Source organism: Arachis stenosperma, chromosome 9 (assembly GCF_014773155.1).
Source record: "Arachis stenosperma cultivar V10309 chromosome 9, arast.V10309.gnm1.PFL2, whole genome shotgun sequence".
NCBI lineage: Eukaryota > Viridiplantae > Streptophyta > Magnoliopsida > Fabales > Fabaceae > Arachis > Arachis stenosperma.
Genome location: NC_080385.1, coordinates 48,929,947 through 48,941,390, shown reverse-complemented (window position 1 = coordinate 48,941,390; position 11,444 = coordinate 48,929,947). Strand labels below are relative to the sequence as shown.

Here is an 11,444-nt window from a genome sequence, read left to right as displayed (position 1 = left end):
ATCATCTTGCATTCTTCCCACCTTACTTTCTTTGCTTCTCCTCTTGGGTTCTTCTCTGTGTCACTGGGAAAACCATCAGTGGATTTGGGAAACTGTTGAGATAGATACCCTACTTGGGACTCCAGTCTCTTGATGGTTTCCCCTTGGTTCTTGATATTAGCTCGCACTTCATCCTTAAACACCTTGTTGTCTTGGACTTCTCTATATATGTCTTCAAGTAGAGTCTCAATCTTGGAAAGTCTATCTTCGGTTGGTGATGGTGGGTTGAGATTGGGTGGTTGAGAAGGGTGGTTAGGTGGGTGTTGATAAAATCTCTATGAGGTATGTTGGTGAGTTGCATTATTGTTGGGATTGTGGTTGTATCGTCTCTGGTCTTGGCCTTGGTCTTGCTGATTTCCCCACCCAAAGTTAGGTGATTTCTCCATCCAGAGTTATAAGTTTTGGAGTACGGATCATGGATTTGTCTAGGTGAGTTTCCAACATAATTGACTTGTTCCCAGTCACCTTCTTCTCATATATTCACTCCTTCTTGAGCTAGTGATGAAATGATGACTGCTGTAACTTGGTTTTCCTCCACCTTCTTGGTAAGATCTGCTAGCTGCTTGGTGATCATCTTATTTTGAGCCAGCAATGCATCTATGTGGTTCAGCTCCATTACTCCTCGAGTGTTGCTTCTTTCAGAAGCATAGAAGTAGTCATTCTCAGCTACCGTCTCAATGACATCTATGGCTTCTTCAATGGTTTTCTTCTTGTTTAGAGAACCACCTGATGAATGGTCTACAGCCTTCTTGGACTTATAAGAAAGGCCTTCACAGAAAATGTGAAGTTGAACCTATTAATTGGACATGTCTGGTGGGCATCTTCTTGTTAAGTCCTTGAATCTCTCCCATGCCTCATAGAGAGTCTCACCATTTTGTTGTCTAAAAGTTTGCACCTCAGCTCTCAGCCTGTTAATTCTCTGAGGAGGGTAGAATCTTGCCAAAAATTTGTTCACTACGTCTTCCCAATTTGTTAAGCTCTCCTTTGGAAAGGACTCCAGCCACTTGGATGCTTTGTCCCTGAGTGAAAAAGGGAACAAAAGCAGCCTATAGACATCCGGATGGACTCCATTAGACTTCACAGTGTCACATATTTTCAGGAAGGTGGTTAGATGTTGATTGGGGTCTTCTTGGGCACTTCCTCCAAATGAGTAGTTGTTCTGAACAAGGGTGATGAGCTGGGGTTTTAATTCAAAGTTGTTGGCATATATGGTGGGCTTTTAGATGCTACTTCCACAGTTTCCTGAGTTGGATTGATGTAAGAGCCTAGAACTCTCCTCTCTTGCCCAGCACAATTTGCGGGGCCTTCTCTGGCATGGTTGTGAGCTTCTCCTTCATGGTTATTTTCCAAGTTTTCCTCTATGTTTGATTCAAGGTACTCTTCCTCTTCCTCAGCACCAACAACTATTTTCCCTCTTGCTTCCCTCCTAGATCTATGGAGGGTCCTCTCAATTTCTGAATTAAAAGAAGTTGAAGCTCTGCCTCTTCTCCCTATCATACAACTAACAGAGCACACAGTAAGAGATAAAATAAAGTAATTATTCTTGTTAGAGTGATTGTTAGTATGAGTGGTGCAATTTATCAAACAGTTAGTGGGTTAGTGAGCAGAATTGTAAGTAAATTCAAAAAAAAAAAAGAAGATAACGAAAGGATGGGGGTGAGGAAGAAACTAAATGAACTGAAGGTAAATGAGTGAATAAAATAAATAAACAAAAGAAAAATGCTCAATCTAGTGAACTTCCAACTTAATCATTGTTGATACAAAATCAATCCTCGACAACGGCGCCATAAACTTGATGCATGAGAACTTGTCTCTCAACAAATTTTCCTTCGGCAAGTATACCGAATTGTCGTCAAGTAAAAACTCACAATAGAGTGAGGTCGAATCTCACAGGGATTGATTGGTCAAGCAACTTTAGTTGGAAGAATATGCTAGTTGAGCTAAACAGAGTGTAATTGATGTTGCAGGAAATTAAATGGCGGGAAAGTAAATTGCAGGAATAAAGTGCAGAATCTTAAATGGGGAAATGAACATGGAAAGAAAGGGCAGAAAGTAAAGAAAATGGGCGAGATCAAAAATGGGAAATTCATTGGGCTCAGGAGATGTTGTATTCTCCGGATCAAATTCATTTTCATCTCTTCCTCAACCAAAGCATCTATTGATCTCCTTGGCAATCTTAAGTGATTGCGTTCCAATTCCTTGGCAACCCAATCTCTCTAAGCTTGAACAATTGCCCAATTCCTAGATTTAATTGCTCATGGGAAGAAATGAAGTGTGGTCACTGATTATACCACATGTATTTCCAAATCAAAGTGTTGGGAGGATTACATGTCACTATATCCGCCCAGACCCCAATTTGGTCCAACATGAGAAAGCATTTCTAGCATGATCTCCTCATCCCTTTTCCAAGGCTCAGAGGAGATCCAATTATGGAGAGTTTCTTTTCCAAGACAAATAACTAATTGAATTAAGATCAAAATCTTTCTAGTAAATCAAAAGAAAAGAAAGAAGAAGAAGAATGAAAACTATAGTTGATCCATCAAATTACAATAGAGCTCCCTAACCCAATGAAAGGGGTTTAGTTGTTCATAGCTCTGGAAATGGAAAATGGCAGAAAAGAATACATGGAAATAACTAGAAACTGCAGAAAAGTAAATATATAGAGGGTAGTTCTCCAAAGTGCCCAGCTTCTCTGTAGTTCAAAACTACTCCTATATATACTACTCTTCTTGATCTTCTAGTTAGTTCTTCGAGTCTTGGATGTGGGCCTTAGATCTTGAGTTGAAGCAGTTATAACCTTTAGTGGGCTCAGCTTGCAGAAAAGTGTGAGTTAGGCATGGGCGTTAGTGATGTTAACGATAAGTGAGAATGTAGGTTCGAGAACGTTAGTGGCAATCACCTTTTTCACTAACGTTCCAACCCTATATAGTCCACGTTAACTTCAACGTTAGTGGCACTATTTTATGGTTTATATTGTGTTTTATTGAGTGGTTTTATCAATCTTTTCGCTCACTTATTTATATGATTTGCATGTATTTACAATTCCTTCTTAAAAATATCCTATGATTAATAACTTGCTTCCTAAGGACCTTTTTGTTGTATAATTTTATCTTCCTTCATACCATTCGATGCCGTGATCCGTATGTTAAGTGTTTCAGGCTTCATAGGGCAGGAATGGCGTAAGGAATAAAGAGGAAGCATGCAAAAATGGAAGGAACACAAGGAATTGAGGAGATGACCAGCGAGAAGTCACGCGGTCGCATGGCTCACGCGACCGCGCGAAATAGAAGGAATTACCGTGACGCGCTCGCGTGCCTGACCTAACCGCGTGGATTGGAAGCTGCACGAACGACGCGAAAGCGTGGATGACGCGCACGCGTGGTACGAGAAATGTTGAGTGACGCGAACGCGTGGACGACGTGGACATGTGATGAGCGCGATCTGCAGAATTACAGAAGTCGCTGGCATAGATTCCGGGCCGCATTTCAACCCAATTTTTGGCCCAGAAACACAAATTAAAGTTCGGGAACATGCAGAGACTCAGGACATCAATTCATATCAGATCATAATTCAATTTTAGGTTTTTAGATGTAGTTTTTAGAGAGAGAGGTTCTCTCCTCTCTCTTAGGATTTAGGATTAGGATTCCTCTTAAAGGATTTAGGATTTCAACTCTTCATCAGGTTCAATTTTCATTTTACTTTATATTTCTCTTTTATTTTCAGATACTTTAATGCTTGTATTACATATGTTGCCTTTTTGGCTTATGAGCCATTCATGTTAGGATTTTCTTTATTTAATATAAATTGAGGTATTTCAGACTTATATGTTATGGATGCTTTAGCTTTATCCAATTTATTTTCATTCGAGTAGATTTTCTTCCCTTTTGGCTTTGGTTGATTAATTGGTAACTCTTGAGTTATTAAACTCATTGTTGACTGAAAATTGGAATTCTTCAAGAATTAATTCGAGTTTCAATCACTCTAGTCTTTCCCAAGGAAAGACTAGGTCCTGAGGAATCAAAATTAATTCATCCACTTGACTTACCTTCATAGTTAGAAGTTGACTTAGTGGGAGAAAAATCCAATTCTCATCACAATTGATAAGGATAACCAGGATAGGACCTCCAGTTCTCATACCTTGCCAAAAGCTTTATTAGTTATTATTTTAACGACTTGTTATTTTACATTACTTGTTCAACCCTTTTCAAAACCCCAAAATATACCTTTGCATAACCAATAATAAGAACATACCTCCCTGCAATTCCTTGAGAAGACGACCCGAGGTTTGAATACTTCGGTTCTCAATTTATTTAGGGGTTTGTTACTTGTGACAACCAAAACGTTTGTACGAAGGGATTTTCTGTTAGTTTAGAATCTATACTCACAACGCGACTATATTTTTACAAAATTCTTTACTAGCAAAAATCCTAACGTCAAAATGGCGCCGTTGCCAAGGAATTGTAAACGTGTGCCTTATTATTGGTTATTTTAAATATTTTTCAAAAAAAATTTCAGATTTTAAAATTTTTTATCTTATCTTATCCTTTTTTAAAAATCATATCTTTTTCAAAATCCTATCTTATTTTTTTTCCAAAAATTATATCTTTTTCAAAATATTTTCTTTTTGTTAGCTTTTGTTTTTATTTTCTCTCACTACTATGAACTCTCACCCCTTTGGCTATGAGTCTGGTTACAACTATGTTGCAGGAAGAGGAAGCTATAACAGGAATATGCATCAAGGTCAAAGTAATCAAAGATGGACGGAGCCCAGAGGATCTGATTAACCCTTTAGGCAACAACACCCTCCTAGATATCACAGACAAAGACCATTTTACAATGCATACCAAGCTGATAGATATGGTGGACCCCCTTGTAGTTACCAACAAGCCCCATCATATGCCAATGAACCACCTCCTCAACATAGCTTTGAACCACCACACTCACAAGCCCCTTTCCACCATTCACCTCCATATGACCCCAATCCTTATTCACCACACCAACCACCATATGAACCATACCCAGAACCACCACCTCAATATACACCATCTCCTTATCATTATCAAGATGAACCACCTTTCTACAATGAACCCTTTCTCCCAACAAATGAACCCTCCTATCCACCCCAAACCTCCATGGAGAAAGCATTTGCCGATCTAAACTCTACTATACAAGCTCTCGCCGCCCAAATCAGACCACCAAATACTTCAACAATCAACCCTCAAGCTCTAATGCACTTCCTTTTCAACCACAGAATGATCTCTCCATCCCATCACCACCATCCATGGAAGAGCACCCACATCCATCAATCCAAGAGCAAGATGATTCCAATGATGCTATTGATGTGGAACAAGAGAGAGAGGATCATCTTCGCGAATCCATACTTCATAAGGAGCTAGAGGAGGCACTAAAGGTGAAGGTAGGAGAGACCCTTGAAGATGAAGGAGTAATTGAAGGGAGTTGTCATGGAAAGGTAATCATCAAGGAGGAACAAGAGTCAAGGGATCATTTCCAGGAAACAGTGGATCAATTTCACGCAACCCTTCATCAATTGAATCAAGCGATAAATCAATTAGCTTCCCGACGTTCGGACACTCAAGGAACCCCCATGGCTTCATGTGGACAATCTAATGAAGAACTTAGCATGAAGGAGACATTAGAAACTCCGGTGGACAGTAAGGAGCATGAATTTGTACTGGAACAAGTGGAGGAAGCCAGAATTATTGAAGAAGAAGAAGTGGTTGAAGACTTAGGAGATGCTGAACCTCCATTAGAAAGTCCATTCATAAAGCCTCCTTCCAAGATGCATGAAATTAATGTTGAGGAGGATGTACAACCTCCAAGGCATATCATGGTTGAAGACTTGGAAGAGGTTGATCAAGAGATGGAGTTTAAAGAAGAAGAAGCACAACCTCCCATGCCCGTGGTAAACAATGAAGAAGAGGTTGAATTGGAAGAAAACCACCAAGAAAAAGAGGTTGAAATTGAAGAAGCTTACAAAGAGGTGGAAGCTGTCAGAGAAGAGCACAAGGGAGTGGAGCTTGCAAATTCATTAGAAATATCTCTCCCAAGACCATTACCGTCCAACACAACATTCAAGTGGGTAAAATTCCTATCCTTATCCTTTACTTTCCCACTTGAATATGGGCTACTAGAGACGGATGGTCAGCTTAGAGCTCTTTTTGGCATTAAGAGTAAGCGGAAGATGGTCAGTTGTAAGAATTGTCCTGCAAGGTTCATTATGGTTGGAAGCTTTAAGTTTAAACGCAAAGGTTGGTGTACAGCTCAACTAAATGGGTCTAAGAAGTTGTTTGGCCGCTTTAGTGAGAATTCAGACTGCTTGCCACCTGGATGGAATCATGAGAATCAACTTGAAGATGGGTGTAGAAACAAGATTTGGGATCCAGGAATATATGAGGATCAATTTTGGGAGCTCAAAGCTTGTGAAGAACTCCATCAAAGCTTGAAGAATTTACTTAGTATGGATAGAGCTTATTGGAAGACCAAGCATTGGTGGAAGTTTCAAGATGAGTTCAAGCATAAGCCACCATGACAAGGAGCTCGCCAAATGTCCAACTTAAGGACTTTAACTAAAAGTGCTAGGTGGGAGACAACCCACCATGGTATGATCGTTCCCTTTTCAGTTTTAATTCTAATATGTTTTGTTTGTTTTTGAGTTTTGATTGAACCTGGAATCATGCATACTTGCATAGCATTCATATTAAGCATTGCATTCTGCATACTGCATTATAAAAAAAATTCACGCACGCGACGCGACAACGTCGCTGACGCGTCCGCGTCATAGGTGCGTTGAGAAGAAAACAAAATTGAACAGAGAGTCACGCAAGAGCGTGGCTGGAGGTGTGCCTTTGGCACAAATTGATCCACGTGACCGCATCACTGACACGTCTGCATCATGTGGGAAAAATGCCTCCCACGCGTCCGCGTCAACCACGCGAACGCGTGCCTCAAATTCGACGTAAAAAGGGTGTATGGCCAAAAGTTGAGCTAGAATTGGGCTGGACTCGTGCTAGAAGCACAAGCCTTGCCACGCGTACGCGTGCCCAACGCGTCCGCGCCGTTTTCAAATTCAGACCATCCACGCGATCGCGTCACCCAAAGATTTGGCAATATGAGTTTCAAACAGAAAGTTGCACGGCCGCGAGGCTGCCCTCGCGCTAATGGCACAAATCGATCCACGCGACCGCATGGATGACGCGTCCGCGTCATCTCATAGAAGCGATATCCGCGCGAACGCGTCATTCACGTGTCCGCGTCACAAGCATCGCACAGCTTATCCAGAGCAACCAAATATCTTATCTTTTCTCCCCTATATTTAAATATTTTCTTCCCTTCTAATTTCTTTTCTTCTTTCTTCTTCCTTCTCTTACTTTCTTCTTCTCATCCCTCTTCACTTCTATTTAATTTATTTGCATAGTTTCATTCATTGAATTATTTTCATTGGTGTTAGAAATTTATTTATTTTGCTTGTGGATTATTCAAAGAATTGTTTGACAATTATATAACTTTTTAAAAAAGTTGCTTGCATGTTCAATTTAATACTTTCAATGACTTATTTACCATGCTTGCGATGTGTTTGTGAAAAAGCCCGTATGGCATCATGGACTACTTTTAAGTTATCCTACTACTTTAATGCCTGTTTTTCACAAAACCCTGTTCACTATTTTATTAATTAAATATAATTATCAATACAAACGTTATTGTTAGTTTCTCACGACTAATAATACATTAAGGCTTTTAATGCTTGATTTACGCTACTCATGCCTTTGCCAGTATGCCAATAAACATCTTGCATTTAATTGCCTCAATTTATCATGCTATGCTTCCATTGATGTCCTAATTTCATGGAATCGCGACCATGTGTTAATAATATTCTTCTTTATTTTGACATGATTCTTACTAGTACTGGCCTCTCCCTTGCTCTATCCCTTTGACTTCATGTCCCTTTCTCTTCTCCCTTTTTTCAGGCTGGCCACCAGGAAGAGTAAAGAGAAAGACTCTACAACGAGCACTGGCTGAGGAACCACAACCCCCGCCACCTGCACATCTTTGCATGCACTGAGGACGGTGCAATCTTTAAGTGTGGGGAGGTCGATACCGATCTCCACGGGTTAGTTAGCCCCTTCTTAACACCAATTTTTGTTTTTCATTGTTGCATTTGCATGTTTGATTGCATGCCTGTAATATTTTGTGCATATTTTACCACTTGGTTGAAGTAATATTTTCTTTTTCAAGAAACCTTTTATAGTATTTCACTAATTTGAATAAAACTTTTTGAAAAACTTGTATGAAAAAATATTATTTTGGAACATGGTTTAGAGCTCGAACATACAAAACCAGTGAGATCTTGAGCCTATTTGATTGGTTGCATTTTATCAACCAATATATTTTATTTTTGTGTATTATTCTCTCTAAACTTGTAATCTTTGTCTTGCTTAATTATGTATTTCCACTGTTTGATGTATGCATGCACGTATATGATTGAGGCCTTGTTTCACTAAGCTTACATACCGATATGGCCTTACCTTTCCATTATCCTTTGCAAACCGATTTGAGCCTATTTTACCCATTTGTTCTTTACTTTAGCTCATTACTAACTCTAAGCGGAAAACAATAATGTCCTTAATTTGAATCCTTAGTTAGCTTAGACTAGTAAAAGTGCTCACGATTTAAGTGTGGGGGAGTTGGATTTGAAAATAATTGGTTTGAGTAATTGGGTATTGTATATTTTAGTGAAAATGTGCAAAATAATAGTTGAACACATATTATTGCATTCAATACTTTAATCATATGCATTGAGAAAAATAAAAGAAAAATTAAAAAAAAAGAGAAGAGAAAAATAAAAAAAAAAAGTGAAAAAGAGAAAAGAAAAAAAAAACAAATAATAAAAGGGGACAAAATGTCCCAAAGTAAGTGTTGGTATCAATGCATATGTACTGAACTCAAATTTAGGATGCATGAATATGTGGAAAACACAGTTAATGGGAAGTTAGATCTTGTATTATGATTATATGGATTGTCTTAAGTTAGGTGGAAAAAGTTTATGTTAATTAAGGATTTAGATTTTAGTCCACTTGGCCAAATACAATCCTACCATGACCCTAACCCCATTACAACCCTTAAAAGACCTCTTGATTTGTGTATTGATGCATTAAATTTTTTTTGATTGTTAGATGAAGAGCAAGCTATAGAAAGCAAGACTAGTAGAGAATTGAGAGAATTAACCCTAGACACTTGAGAGTTAGAATGATATACACTACCAGTAAGGGTTCAGCGCTTAATTCTATGTTCCCTGCTTTCATGAGCTATCTTCTTCTTGCAAGTTATTTGTATTGTATTTTGTGATTTGAATTAGTGAAATCCAGTTCATATTTATTCTTGAAGGATTTATTTACTTTTTCACCAAGTAGGTAGAGTCATTTTAGCATGTAGTTACATTCACATTCATAGGTTGCATTGCATGAGTCTGATAAACCCCATTTGTAGGGTTTATCCTGTATTGATTTTTGGGGATTTTATCACCTTTACCCACATTTATTCAATGAAATAGCATGGTTTTGGATATTCTCCCTTAATTATGCTTAAGAGTGAAAACATGCTTTTTAGGACTTAAAATAGCTAAATTTAATTCACCTTGATTCTAGTAGATGCCTTGATATGTTTGCTAAGTGATTTCAGATTTAGGAGGTAAAGATTGGATCAAGGGAATGAAGGAAAAGCATGTAGAAATGGAGAACTCATGAAGAAATGAAGGAATCGCAAAAGCTGTCAAGCCGACCTCTTTGCACTTAATTGACCATACCTTGAGCTACAGAGGTCCAATTGATGCGCTTCCAATTGGGTTGGAAAGCTAACATCCGGGCCTTCAAAACGATATAAGATTTGCCATAGTTGCATCGTGCATAGGGGCACGCACATGCACGGTACACGGACGCGCCGATGGTGGCACATGACCCACTTAATGCAACACGTGGCCAATGATTTTAGAAGTCTTGTGGGCCCAATCCAACTTATTTTTGATGCTATTTAAGCCAAGGATTTAAGAGGAATCAACATACTTTTAATCATTAGTCACAGTTTAGTTTTAGAAGTAGTTTCTAGAGAGAGAAGCTCTCACTTCTCTCTAGATTTAGGATTAGGTTTAGGTTAATCTCTCCTCTTAGATCTAGGTTTAATTCATGCTTTGATTTACTTTTCCTTTATCAATTCTTACTCCTCTATCCTCCCTCTCTCTAGTTTTGTACTTTAATCATTGTAATTCTTCACTTTGTTGTGGATATATTTTTGTTCTTTTGTTTTCTTTTAATAATGCAATTTGAGATAATTCATGTGATTGTGATGTTGTTGATTGTTGTTTTGTTAATTCTTTGTAATTGTTAGTTGTTGATTCCTTTTATTCTTACAAATAAAAATGCTTTCTTTCATTACCCTCCAAGTGTTTGATGAAATGCTTGAGAGGATGTTAGAGTAGAATTTTATGTTCTTGGCTTGAGAAGGTGACTTAGGATTTCTTGAGTTACTAGTGTCCAATTGATTGATAGTTGATAGCCATTGACTCTAGCCTTCAATAATCCAATTAGTGAAAAGCTAGGACTTATGGACTTGGATTGATATAACTCACTTGACTTTCCTTTGTTATTTGATTAAAGGATGACTAAGTGGGATCAATCCTTGCAACTACCATACTTGTGGCTAGTGATGATGATGAAAACCCTTGACAACCAAACCTTGCCAAGACCAATTTGTTAATAAAGTTTTCTTACCATTTACTATTCATATTTCTCATCCGAAACCCCAAAATAAATAAGTCCATAACCAATAACAAGAACACTACCCTGCCAGTCCTTTGAGAGACGACCCGAGGTTCAAATACTTTGGTTTATAGATTTTAGGGGTTTGTACTTGTGACAAACAAATTTTTGTATGAAAGGATTATTGTTAGTTTAGAGACTATACTTTACAACGAGATTTCATAAGTGAAATTCTAAACCGTCAAAAATCCAATCATTAGAGTCCTGCTTTTCCCTACTCATTTATTTTGTCTCCTTGAGCTTAGCATGAATAAACCACTATTTTATGGTTTATATTGTGTTTTATTGAGTGGTTTTATCAAGCTTTTCACCCACTTATTCATATGATTTGCATGTATTTACAATTTCTTCCTAAAAATATCTTATGATTAATAACTTGCTTTCTAAGGACCTTTTTGTTGTATATTTTTATCTTCCTTCGTACCATTCGATGCCGTGATTTGTATGTTAAGTGTTTCAGGCTTCATAGGGCAGGAATGGCGTAAGGAATGAAAAGGAAGCATGCAAAAATGGAAGGAACACAAGGAATTAAGGAGATGACCAGCGAGAAGTCACGCAGTCGCATGGCTCACGTGA

The 11,444-nt window shown here is 38.2% G+C and overlaps 1 non-coding gene across 1 annotated transcript; it reads left to right on the top strand.

The window, feature by feature from the left end:
- Window positions 1-845: 845 nt before the first annotated feature.
- LOC130952529 (small nucleolar RNA R71) lies at window positions 846-949 on the top strand. Its single transcript, XR_009074709.1, has one exon. It is a non-coding gene; the product is annotated as a small nucleolar RNA R71 (small nucleolar RNA).
- Window positions 950-11,444: the final 10,495 nt, after the last annotated feature.